Source organism: Aplidium turbinatum, chromosome 4 (assembly GCF_918807975.1).
Source record: "Aplidium turbinatum chromosome 4, kaAplTurb1.1, whole genome shotgun sequence".
Classification (NCBI taxonomy): domain Eukaryota; kingdom Metazoa; phylum Chordata; class Ascidiacea; order Aplousobranchia; family Polyclinidae; genus Aplidium; species Aplidium turbinatum.
Window position 1 is genome coordinate 4425483 of NC_137475.1, and position 14214 is coordinate 4439696.

Here is a 14214-nt window from a genome sequence, read left to right on the forward strand (position 1 = left end):
ACGCAGTTCTCTGACACTTTGCACAAACAAAAAAATTTTGAACACTACAATGACATACTCCACGTGCCATCGATATAATTTTTTTCTTTGCGATTTACTCATTGCTTTTATTATTTATTGAGAAAAGTCCGTCAGGTCTTGCTGAGCTTGACCGCAGTCCATTGTAGGCCTATCTGCCAGTGATTGTGCTAAATTGTCTTCTGGCTAATTTTGCTCCTCTGCTGTTTGTGTTCAACTGTGTGTCATTTATTTATTGAGTATTTTTTTGGTTTGTTAATTCGAAGATGGACATTTTTGTCTGATGCGAATAAATAATAATGTCTTGCTTGTTTCTGCAAAAGTGAAAACCGTCAATAATTCTTTCAGCTGTTGTTTTGAATTTACTGTAGTTCAGGCCCGTAATTGCCGGGGGGGGCTTGGGGGGCAATGCCCCCCCCCCAAGCTCAAAGTAAGAGATTCTATTCTGCAATCATTTTGGCTGGAATTACCTATGTTTTGGCTGGAATTATCCCAATCATTCGAAATTACTGCTATCTAGCACCTTGTGACTTTATAACATATGCCGTGCCTTTGCCCGAAAAACCGCAAATTAGACTCATTGCAACTACAAATGTTATGTGCATAGCCTTTTACTTCGCAACAGCTTTTGAACCCCCCCCCCCCCCCCCAAGCTAAAATGTATAATTACGGGCCTGCTGTAGTTTCAATTAATAAACTGTTTGCAAAAGAAAACTCCCAATTCAGCCTTTTTAACCAATAATTTGCCCTCCTGATCGGGATCCTGTTTTTCTAAAAACACCAAAATTTCTGATTCGGATCCGTTCCGGTTTGAGCTTCTTTGACTTCTTCGAGAATGTTAAAAATTAAAACGGAAAGGTTAACAGTGTTGCCAGGTTAATTATATTGTGGCACGATTTTTTTTATTTCTTGGTTCATTTTGTTGTGTGGCTTTTATGATGTTTTTAATATAAAAAAAATTATTCAAATGTTAATACTGAAAAAAACATGTTTTTCTCCATGTAGCGTTGCAGAAACTCTGGAAAAATTTGATAATATCTTTAACAGGTTCCGACTGTTTTCAGTATTGTGACTACGTTTACTTGAAACACAAGTTCAGTTGATGGATGGATTGAATCTTCGGTTTGGGAAAGCTTCTTTAAGAGCTTAAACCTGGCAGTTTTGCATACTTGTAGACGCTTTGAACCACTGCGGTCACCGAGATTGAAAGAGTGAAGTTTCCGATTGTTGAAGTGTTGTTACCGGGGAATTATTCCATCCATTAGATGCAGGGGAATGGAGCGCAGTAGCCTACTTAACGTGCCTTGCTCAAGCGCACATCCCGAGAGTCGAACCAGAGCCGCTTGATTTTGAAACTTTTTTGTTCACGAAGTCACGCGCACAATGATAACAATATATGCTAAGCAATACGCATAACACAATTCTAGAGAAAGGCATCAGCGACAAAATGCGAATGTTATAACGTGCTGGATTCCGAAACAGGATAATAAGTTAAAAGTTTGGTAAGGTCGCCAAAACCCCCGGGCCAAAACTATCAGGATGTAGTTCCATTTTTTGATTACAAATGAATTACACTGCTGGTTTGCTTGTTGTTTGTGTGTTTAATGTAGACACTTTTTGAGTACAATAAAACTGTCACAATAATAATATCGAGTTTTGCCGTTTTGGTGATATTTCATGTTAAATTTGACCATTTTTCTTTTGACAACCTGGCAACTTTGAAACTTGACTGTGTCCAACTTGATACCACCGTCATTCTGGCAGAATAATTTTTCCGCTTTCCACCTAAAAAAGATATCCGTGAATAAGTGCGAGGCATAAAGTGCGACATGACATATCTTCGAAAAATCTTAAATAAAACTATATTCCGCAACATATGCCACTTAAATTTTCCATGCATCGGATTCAGTATTAAATTACCTTTCCAGGGATGTGCATCAATAGGTGGGCATTTGGGAGGAACGCTCAGCAGAACGGTTCAAAGATAGAAGATATTTTTACAATATTCAAGAAAATAATACGACTTTTTGCATAAAAAACACCTCTCCAAACATCTTCAAATAAAACTATATTCCGCAACATATGCCACTTAAATTTTGCATGCATCGGATTTAGTATTAAATTACCTTTCCAGGGATGTGCATCAATAGGTGGGCATTTGAGAGGAACGTCCAGCAGAACGGTTCAAAGATGGAGGATATTTTCACGATATTCAAGAAAATAATACGACTTTTTGCATAAAAAATACCACTCCAAACATCTTCGAATAAAACTATATTCCGCAACATATGCCACTTAAATTTTGCATGCATCGGATTTAGTATTAAATTACCTTTCCAGGGATGTGCATCAATAGGTGGGCATTTGGGAGGAACGTCCAGCAGAACGGTTCAAAGATGGAGGATAATTTTACAATATTCATGAAAATAATACGATTTTTGCATTAAAAATACCTCTCCAAACATCTTCAAATAAAACTATATTCCGCAACATATGCCACTTAAATTTTGCATGCATCGGATTCAGTATTAAATTACCTTTCCAAGGATGTGCATCAATAGGTGGGCATTTGGGAGGAACGTCCAGCAGAACGGTTCAAAGATGGAGGATATTTTTAAGATATTCAAGAAAATAATACGACTTTTTGCATAAAAAATACCTCTCCAAACATCTTCGAATAAAACTATATTCCGCAACATATGCCACTTAAATTTTGCATGCATCGGATTCAGTATTAAATTACCTTTCCAGAGATGTGCATCAATAGGTGGGCATTTGGGAGGAACGTCCAGCAGAACGGTTCAAAGATGGAGGATATTTTTACAATATTCAAGAAAATAATACGATTTTTGCATTAAAAATACCACTCCAAACATCTTCAAATAAAACTATATTCCGCAACATATGCCACTTAAATTTTGCATGCATCGGATTTAGTATTAAATTACCTTTCCAAGGATGTGCATCAATAGGTGGGCATTTGGGAGGAACGTCCAGCAGAACGGTTCAAAGATGGAGGATATTTTTAAGATATTCAAGAAAATAATACGACTTTTTGCATAAAAAATACCTCTCCAAACATCTTCGAATAAAACTATATTCCGCAACATATGCCACTTAAATTTTGCATGCATCGGATCTAGTATTAAATTACCTTTCCAGGGATGTGCATCAATAGGTGGGCATTTGGGAGGAACGTCCAGCAGAACGGTTCAAAGATGGAGGATAATTTTACAATATTTAAGAAAATAATACGATTTTTGCATAAAAAACATCTCTCCAAACATCTTCAAATAAAACTATATTCCGCAACATATGCCACTTAAATTTTGCATGCATCGGATTTAGTATTAAATTACCTTTCCAAGGATGTGCATCAATAGGTGGGCATTTGGGAGGAACGTCCAGCAGAACGGTTCAAAAATGGAAAATATTTTTAAGATATTCAAGAAAATAATACGATTTTACATAAGAAGTACCTCTCCAAACATCTTCGAATAAAACTATATTCCGCAACATATGCCACTTAAATTTTGCATGCATCGGATTCAGTATTAAATTACCTTTCCAGGGATGTGCATCAATAGGTGGGCATTTGGGAGGAACGCTCAGCAGAACGGTTCAAAGATAGAAGATATTTTTACGATATTCAAGAAAATAATACGACTTTTTGCATAAAAAACACCTCTCCAAACATCTTCGAATAAAACTATATTCCGCAACATATGCCACCTAAATTTTGCATGCATCGGATTTAGTATTAAATTACCTTTCCAGGGATGTGCATCAATAGGTGGGCATTTGGGAGGAACGTCCAGCAGAACGGTTTAAAGATGGAGGATAATTTTACAATATTCATGAAAATAATACGATTTTTGCATAAAAAATACCTCTCCAAACATCTTCGAATAAAACTATATTCCGCAACATATGCCACTTAAAATTTGCATGCATCAGATTCAGTATTAAATTACCTTTCCAGAGATGTGCATCAATAGGTGGGCATTTGGGAGGAACGTCCAGCAGAACGGTTCAAAGATGGAGGATATTTTTACAATATTCAAGAAAATAATAAGATTTTTGCATAAAAAATACCTCTCCAAACATCTTCAAATAAAACAATATTCCGCAACATATGCCACTTAAATTTTGCATGCATCGGATTTAGTATTACATTACCTTTCCAAGGATGTGCATCAATAAGTGGGCATTTGGGAGGAACGTCCAGCAGAACGGTTCAAAGATGGAGGATATTTTTAAGATATTCAAGAAAATAATACGACTTTTTGCATAAAAAATACCTCTCCAAACATCTTCGAATAAAACTATATTCCGCAACATATGCCACTTAAATTTTGCATGCATCGGATCTAGTATTAAATTACCTTTCCAGGGATGTGCATCAATAGGTGGGCATTTGGGAGGAACGTCCAGCAGAACGGTTCAAAGATGGAGGATAATTTTACAATATTCAAGAAAATAATACGATTTTACAAAACAATTATCTCTCCAAACATCTTCAAATAAAACTATATTCCGCAACATATGCCACTTAAATTTTGCATGCATCGGATTCAGTATTAAATTACCTTTCCAGAGATGTGCATCAATAGGTGGGCATTTGGGAGGAACGTCCAGCAGAACGGTTCAAAGATGGAAAATATTTTTACAATATTCAAGAAAATAATACGACTTTTTGCATAAAAAACACCTTTCCAAACATCTTCAAATAAAACTATATTCCGCAACATATGCCACTTAAATTTTGCATGCATCGGATTCAGTATTAAATTACCTTTCCAGGGATGTGCATCAATAGGTGGGCATTTGGGAGGAACGTCCAGCAGAACGGTTCAAAGATGGAGGATGATTTTACAATATTTAAGAAAATAATACGATTTTTGCATAAAAAATACCTCTCCAAACATCTTCGAATAAAACTATATTCCGCAACATATGCCACTTAAATTTTGCATGCATCGGATTTAGTATTAAATTACCTTTCCAAGGATGTGCATCAATAGGTGGGCATTTGGGAGGAACGTCCAGCAGAACGGTTCAAAGATGGAAGATGTTTTTACAATATTCAAGAAAATAATACGATTTTACATAAGAAATACCTCTCCAAACATCTTCGAATAAAACTATATTCCGCAACATATGCCACTTAAATTTTGCATGCATCGGATTCAGTATTAAATTACCTTTCCAGGGATGTGCATCAATAGGTGGGCATTTGGGAGGAACGCTCAGCAGAACGGTTCAAAGATAGAAGATATTTTTACAATAATCAAGAAAGTAATACGACTTTTTGCATAAAAAATACCACTCCAAACATCTTCGAATGAAACTATATTCCGCAACATATGCCACTTAAATTTTGCATGCATCGGATTTAGTATTAAATTACCTTTCCAGGGATGTGCATCAATAGGTGGGCATTTGGGAGGAACGTCCAGCAGAACGGTTCAAAGATGGAGGATAATTTTACAATATTCATGAAAATAATACGATTTTTGCATAAAAAATACCTCTCCAAACATCTTCGAATAAAACTATATTTCGCAACATATGCCACTTAAATTTTGCATGCATCGGATTTAGTATTAAATTACCTTTCCAGGGATGTGCATTAATAGGTGGGCATTTGGGAGGAACGTCCAGCAGAACGGTTCAAAAATGGAAGATGTTTTTACAATATTCAAGAAAATAATGCGATTTTACATAAGAAATACCTCTCCAAACATCTTCGAATAAAACTATATTCCGCAACATATGCCACTTAAATTTTGCATGCATCGGATTCAGTATTAAATTACCTTTCCAGGGATGTGCATCAATAGGTGGGCATTTGGGAGGAACGCTCAGCAGAACGGTTCAAAGATAGAAGATATTTTTACAATATTCAAGAAAATAATACGACTTTTGCATAAAAAACACCTCTCCAAACATCTTCAAATAAAACTATATTCCGCAACATATGCCACTTAAATTTTGCATGCATCGGATTTAGTATTAAATTACCTTTCCAGGGATGTGCATCAATAGGTGGGCATTTGGGAGGAACGTCCAGCAGAACGGTTCAAAGATGGAGAATATTTTTACGATTGGGAAAGGGAAGGGAAGTTGATACGGAAGGTAATTTGATACACCCTCCCTACAGATATGTACAAAAAATGTTAGTCAAAAATATTGTCATTAGGTGGAAGATCTGTGAAAATAATGCCTGCAAAAATTGCACCATGCAGCTAACTCGTGCTTTTGTGGCATAAAATTGTGAAAGTGTTTTTTTTTTGGAGTATTTTGGTACAATTTTTAACTCATGATTATTTTCGTCTGGAAAATTAAACAAAACTTCCTGAAAGATGAAACCCAATTCATTATTTTGATGGTTTATGGATAAGGCTTTAAGGGCATGTCACGTTTTTTCTGCAATGTCACAGTGTCAGTGTGCAATGTGCATCCAAGCATACAAAAATCAGAATTTTATCACTTTTTTTGAAAAAAGTAAACTGATACATGTGGAGAAGGTAAATTTATACAGTACTGTATATTAAATTCTTTTTTGTGACTGTAATAAATGTTGTCATGGATCTAGTTGATTTAAATAAGTTGTTCTTTATTAACTAGACCTGCTACTTTGGAAAACAACTATTATATAGGCTTTCGTAGGTCTACACGCTATCTACTGTTAAAAAATGAGAACAGCTCAAAGAACCCCTCTTAAATAAGAACTCCAGCCAATCATTCTTCCCATGTCCATCCCGCTGCAGAAGCTTCGCCGCACACATGGGTCTCAACAGTCATCCTTGCGCACAATCACGTCAACCACATATTAAATTTTCATTTAGATCTTTGCTGTCAAGGGAGATTTCTGTGTTAGTTTTACTGTATCAAATTACCTTCCGGGTGCATCAATTTACCTTCCGTGGAAGGTAAATTGATACATTTGAGTGATGTTTTTAAAATTTCAATTAAAAAAGAAAAGTAACACAAATACAAAAGTGAAAATGTTTTTAAAAAGTGTGTAAGGGATCAGACTTTCATTTCAGCTTAAAATCAATAGTTTGTGTCAAGTAATTTTCAGTTAACAGGCAAAAATGTTAAAAGTGTATCAAATTCCTTTCCCTTTCCCTATTTAAGAAAATAATACGTCTTTTCGAGTTACATTTTACCTAAAAAGTGGCTTGGTACAGATAGTTTAACTTTAGTAGTTGCTTGTGAAATAACTTATTCATCGGACCTCTAAAAATTGTCGACTTGTCAAACTGGACCTTTGTTAAGGTTAATTAGTTGAGTAACCCTGAGCTATACCATTTGATTGAAGGCAGTGCGTTGACAAAACTGTCCCGGCTCCCAGTTCAGCTCCCGTCCTAGCACTCTTATAGTCCTATTCCCCTACCTCTAATCCTTAATCCTCACATCCCAACCCCATAATAAAGCGAACAAAATGTAATTAGAACGCTAAACCTACAATCGCGTTGGAGAAGATTCGAAACAAGAATTTCAAGCGTGCCAATCTAACATGTTTACCAGTCCGCCATCACACCACTGACGTGAGCTTGCACATTGCAGGCGTATTGAAGCGAGGACCGGTAGTCAAGTCCAGTGGTTCTCAACCTTTTAACAGTGGGGGACCGGCAAAATTTAAAAAAAAATGTTCGCGGACCGGCAACCAAAGATCGTAGTAAATAGAATGAATATTTGTAACGTTGAGTTATCCAAAGTTGTCGTTGCGCACCATAATGCAAGGTTTTAGCATATGATTCGTATTCAGGACAAAAATTGGAATAAAACGGCAATCAAATCAACTCAAACAGAAAAATGTCAATTCATTTGCATACAAAATCAATGTCAGTGGAAAATTTCCTACTGTTACGCGGCCAGTAGCCTATGTGAGGAAGACGAGATATCAAAGAAGTTTCTAAAACACGTATAGCTCTGTTTCGGCATCCAGGCGATTTCTTTGCTTTGTTATTAAAGCTAGAGATGAAAAAGAATTGTCGTAGTTGAAACAATTAGGCCTACCATCAATTCGATGGCACGAATTCGTTTGCAAGAGATATCCAAAAGTGTTACAATGATGTTTTTCAAATCTTGACTGCAAAGTAGAAGCACAACATATTGTAATTCAATCAGACTTTCTTTTTCATGAAGATTAAGGTCGCATGTGTTGACATCATTCATCGATGCATGGATTGTTTATCCAAAAGTTTCCATGTCGAGGATCTTCATGGTACGCAAAATGATCGTCAAAATTGTTAGCCAACTCTTTCAAGTGTTGACTCACAATGCTCAGCACCTCTTTTTACTTTTTCCACCACTCCATTTTACCAGAATTTTCCATAGCAAATCGTCTTGTCTTCATTCTATTCCGAAGCGCAATTTTCCGCATCGTCTTTGAAAAACAAGATCTTTGCTTTCTCAAACTCCGGCTTTGGTAAATTTCCATTGTAGGCCTGACTATCCTGGAACTTCAAATTTATCTAATTCCAAAATTTCGTCTCCAACGACTATAAAAATTTTCAAAATTAAGGACAAAATTCCCCATTTGGTTATGTATTTCTGTGTTTCAAAACTTTTTGAAAACCACGAGCAACTTGTCACAAAAACATTATCAACGGCACAGAATTAGATCATCAAAACGTTCACCTTTATTATCAAACAATTTTACGTGGAGATATGTCAGTTTTACAGCTGTGCATATTTCACAGTGCAATCACAATTTTACAATATAATAATGACTTCACCTTAAAATAAGCTCTGCAGAAAGTAAGATCTTCTGCGGACCGGCAAAATAATTACACGGACCGACGCCGGTCCGCGGACCGGCGGTTGAGAACCACTGGACTCTAGTCTAGAGCAGGGGTAGTCTAGAGCAGGGATCCGCAAATAGTGGGTCGCGACCCAAACTTGGATCGCGAGACCATCCACAGTGGGTCGCAAAACCGTTTAAACTTACCATAAATATAACTTGTAAGGCAAAAATAAATACAATCATATAGTCTTTGATGTGCTGAGTTTAGTACTATTTGGTACGCTAAAAACAGCAAAAGAAATAGGCATGTACTTAGCCAAACACAATTTACCATCCTTGAAAAACAAATCAAACCTTGTAGATTTTTTGCTTTTCTCTAGTTTTCGTGCAAAAAGTGCTGCCTCCAAACGAAAAAAAATTTTGTTGGCTTTCTGTAGGAAAAACGAAGACTTAATAAATCGTTTTAAAACAACTTCCGTTTCTACATCAAAACTTGCCCCTTCAAAATTAGCTTATGACTTGGCAAAGATTTAAATTAAGTGGACGGGAAGGCAAGAAAGCCAATCTTCGTGTCCACCTTCAGGCATATCTTTAAGTGTCCTGCCAAAGACACAGCCGCATGCTCTTGAGCGGTGTCGAACCGGCGCCCTTACGATTGCCGTTTCAAGGCTCTCACCACTCGTAAGCCTGGATACGACGACGACGACTTGGCAAATTCCATCAGTAAACATTTGAAAAACTTTCCTCGTCCTATGTTCATTCTAAAGTGAGAAAAATTACGCAATGGTGGCGTCTTGATTCTTCCTTTAGAAAATCTGTAAAACTCTTATATCTTGCGTTTAAACAACAAAAAATGGAAAGTGACTTGACATATCAACCCAGTAGGCCTACATTAACTTCAGAAAATGAAAAATCATGCAAGGCTATTCAATACAACAACACTGATATCGAAAATGAAACAAATGATGTCTTCAACTGCCATAGTGGAAAGTTATTATCAACAGAAAATTATGAAGAGACTTCAATGTACTGGGTGTGTAATAAACCTAACGATGGATTGTTAAACTTGCTTAACGTGGTTTCATCCTCGCTGCATATTCCCCCCCAAACAATCTGGCATTAGCGCTCACAAAAAAAACAATGGGACCGCGTTCGTAGTCGCCTTGTATGTGAGGGTGTAAACGTAGTGATGCATTCGTCAAATTCGGTATTTTGTCACAGAACTCTTCAAGTAAACACTAAGTCCATTGAGGCTTTAAACATTTCATCTTCACCATTTTAGCAGAAATCAAGTTTCATTAATAATGATGCAAAATATCTTTCTCTGGCTCGTCTTGATGATTTATCATTGTCTGATAATATGATAGGCCTAGATATAAACACATCTCGCTGTGACAAAAGTTTGAGAAAAGCCGCAACTCACAACGGAAAAGTTGAAATAACTTTTTTCGAAACAAAAATCAACGACACAAAAGTTGATATGAACAAGGCGAAAACAAACAAAACATATCAGCCAAAAGCCGAAGTTTATGACCAAAAAAACAAAGTTTCTGAACTAAAAATCAAAATTGATGATAAAAAAAAAACAGAACTGGTGGTGCAAAAACTGACATTGATCATGCAAAGAATGCAACTGAAGTGACAAAAAACAACGTCATTGACGCAAAAACCGAAACTGATGACGCAAAAACTGACATTGATGACGCAAGAAGCGAAATGAAGGGAGCAAAAACCGAAACTGAAGGGACAAAAAACGACATTGATGACGCAAAAACTGACATAGGTGACGCAGAAACTAAAAATGACGAAACAGATGGTGTTCATAGAAGCTATGACAACCGGATACCTTCAATTTCCGATGAAACATTAAATGAGTTAGGAAACTTCACAGAATCAATATCACAAAAGCGTGAACGACGTTGTGAATGGGTTGATGTGACTAATAAGTCGTTTTTCCTTACGTTGGATGAATGGAAAGAGATGACCCTCAATCGCACCAAGCATCGATTTTTCTCCAGTCTGCATCGCGATGTTATATGCAAACAACTTAGAAAAAATTATGACAGTTGCGTTTTTTGTTTTAGAAATAATCATTTGGTATAACCAGCAGCGGTTGAATCCTAAAGCAATGGTAATTCAAAATTTTATAATGGTCATGCTAACGTGTATGCAAACACCCAAGTTGTTGTCGATGCCCTGTAAAAGGGGATGTACGCATTTTTTCATATGTTGATAAAATTGAAGTTATTGTAAATGTGATAGGGGAACGTAATCATGAAATGCATTGAGTAAAACGTAGGCCGGTTGCAGGAAAGCAGCGTAAATTACTCACACTGTAAATGAAAAAGGTTCGTTTAGGGTTCTTTTAGGGTTCTTTTTTCGAGAAAAACCCTAAGCTTAGGGTTCTTTTAACAAAAAAGGTTCTTTATTGCAAAAAGAACCCTTTGCTTATCAAAAGAACCCTAGGCCTAGGGTTCTTTTTCGCAACTTGTTTCGAAAAGAACCCTACAGAAAGGTTCTTTTCGAAAAGGTTTTTTTTGGAACCTTTCTGTGAGATTATTTTAACAACAACGCAACTATATATGGAGATATTACAAATTAAAATCGTATTACTTTCTTGAATATCGTAAAAAAATCCTCCATGTTTTAACCATTCTGCTGGACGTTCCTCCCAAATGCCCACCTATTGATGCACATCCCTGGAAAGGTAATTTAATACTGAATCCGATGCATGCAAAATTTAAGTGGCATATGTTGCGGAATATAGTTTTATTCGAAGATGTTTGGAGAGGTGTTTTTTATGCAAAAAGACGTATTATTTTCTTGAATCTCGTAAAAATATCCTCCATCTTTGAACCGTTCTGCTGGACGTTCCTCCCAAATGCCCACCTATTGATGCACATCCCTGGAAAGGTAATTTAATACTAAATCCGATGCATGCAAAATTTAAGTGGCATATGTTGCGGAATATAGTTTTATTCGAAGATGTTTGGAGAGGGTTTTTTTATGCAAAAAGTCGTATTATTTTCTTGAATATTGTAAAAATATCTTCCATCTTTGAACCGTTCTGCTGGACGTTCCTCCCAAATGCCCACCTATTGATGCACATCCCTGGAAAGGTAATTTAATACTAAATCCGATGCATGCAAAATTTAAATGGCATATGTTGCGGAATATAGTTTTATTCGAAGATGTTTGGAGAGGTATTCTTTATGCAAAAAGTCGTATTATTTTCTTGAATATTGTAAAAATATCCTCCATCTTTGAACCGTTCTGCTGGACGTTCCTCCCAAATGCCCACCTATTGATGCACATCCCTGGAAAGGTAATTTAATACTGAATCCGATGCATGCAAATTTTGAGTGGCATATGTTGCGGAATATAGTTTTATTCGAAGATGTTTGGAGAGGTGTTTTTTATGCAAAAATCGTATTATTTTCATGAATATTGTAAAATTATCCTCCATCTTTGAACCGTTCTGCTGGACGTTCCTCCCAAATGCCCACCTATTGATGCACATCCCTGGAAAGGTAATTTAATACTAAATCCGATGCATGCAAAATTTAAGTGGCATATGTTGCGGAATATAGTTTTATTCGAAGATGTTTGGAGTGGTATTTCTTATGCAAAAATCGTATTATTTTCTTGAATATCGTGAAAATATCCTCCATCTTTGAACCGTTCTGCTGGACGTTCCTCCCAAATGCCCACCTATTGATGCACATCCCTGGAAAGGTAATTTAATACTAACACCGATGCATGCAAAATTTAAGTGGCATATGTTGCGAAATATAGTTTTATTCGAAGATGTTTGGAGAGGTGTTTTTTATGCAAAAAGTCGTATTATTTTCTTGAATATTGTAAAAATATCCTCCATCTTTGAACCGTTCTGCTGAGCGTTCCTCCCAAATGCCCACCTATTGATGCACATCTCTGGAAAGGTAATTTAATACTGAATCCGATGCATGCAAAATTTAAATGGCATATGTTGCGGAATATAGTTTTATTCGAAGATGTTTGGAGAGGTATTTTTTTTGTAAAATCTTATTATTTTCTTGAATATCGTAAAATTATTCTCCATCTTTGAACCGTTCTGCTGGACGTTCCTCCCAAATGCCCACCTATTGATGCACATCCCTGGAAAGGTAATTTAATACTAAATCCGATGCATGCAAAATTTAAGTGGCATATGTTGCGGAATATAGTTTTATTCGAAGATGTTTGGAGTGGTATTTTTTATGCAAAAATCGTATTACTTTCTTGAATATCGTGAAAATATCCTCCATCTTTGAACCGTTCTGCTGGACGTTCCTCCCAAATGCCCACCTATTGATGCACATCCCTAGAAAGGTAATTTAATACTGAATCCGATGCATGCAAAATTTAAGTGGCATATGTTGCGAAATATAGTTTTATTCGAAGATGTTTGGAGAGGTGTTTTTTATGCAAAAAGTCATAATATTTTCTTGAATATTGTAAAAATATCTTCCATCTTTGAACCGTTCTGCTGAGCGTTCCTCCCAAATGCCCACCTATTGATGCACATCCCTGGAAAGGTAATTTAATACTGAATCCGATGCATGCAAAATTTAAGTGGCATATGTTGCGGAATATAGTTTTATTCGAAGATGTTTGGAGAGGTGTTTTTTATGCAAAAAGTCGTATTATTTTCTTGAATGTCGTAAAAATATCCTCCATCTTTGAACCGTTCTGCTGGACGTTCCTCCCAAATGCCCACCTATTGATGCACATCCCTGGAAAGGTAATTTAATACTGAATCCGATGCATGCAAATTTTGAGTGGCATATGTTGCGGAATATAGTTTTATTCGAAGATGTTTGGAGAGGTGTTTTTTATGCAAAAATCGTATTATTTTCATGAATATTGTAAAATTATCCTCCATCTTTGAACCGTTCTGCTGGACGTTCCTCCCAAATGCCCACCTATTGATGCACATCCCTGGAAAGGTAATTTAATACTAAATCCGATGCATGCAAAACTTAAGTGGCATATGTTGCGGAATATAGTTTTATTCGAAGATGTTTGGAGTGGTATTTCTTATGCAAAAATCGCATTATTTTCTTGAATATCGTGAAAATATCCTCCATCTTTGAACCGTTCTGCTGGACGTTCCTCCCAAATGCCCACCTATTGATGCACATCCCTGGAAAGGTAATTTAATACTAACACCGATGCATGCAAAATTTAAGTGGCATATGTTGCGAAATATAGTTTTATTCGAAGATGTTTGGAGAGGTGTTTTTTATGCAAAAAGTCGTATTATTTTCTTGAATATTGTAAAAATATCCTCCATCTTTGAACCGTTCTGCTGGACGTTCCTCCCAAATGCCCACCTATTGATGCACATCTCTGGAAAGGTAATTTAATACTGAATCCGATGCATGCAAAATTTAAATGGCATATGTTGCGGAATATAG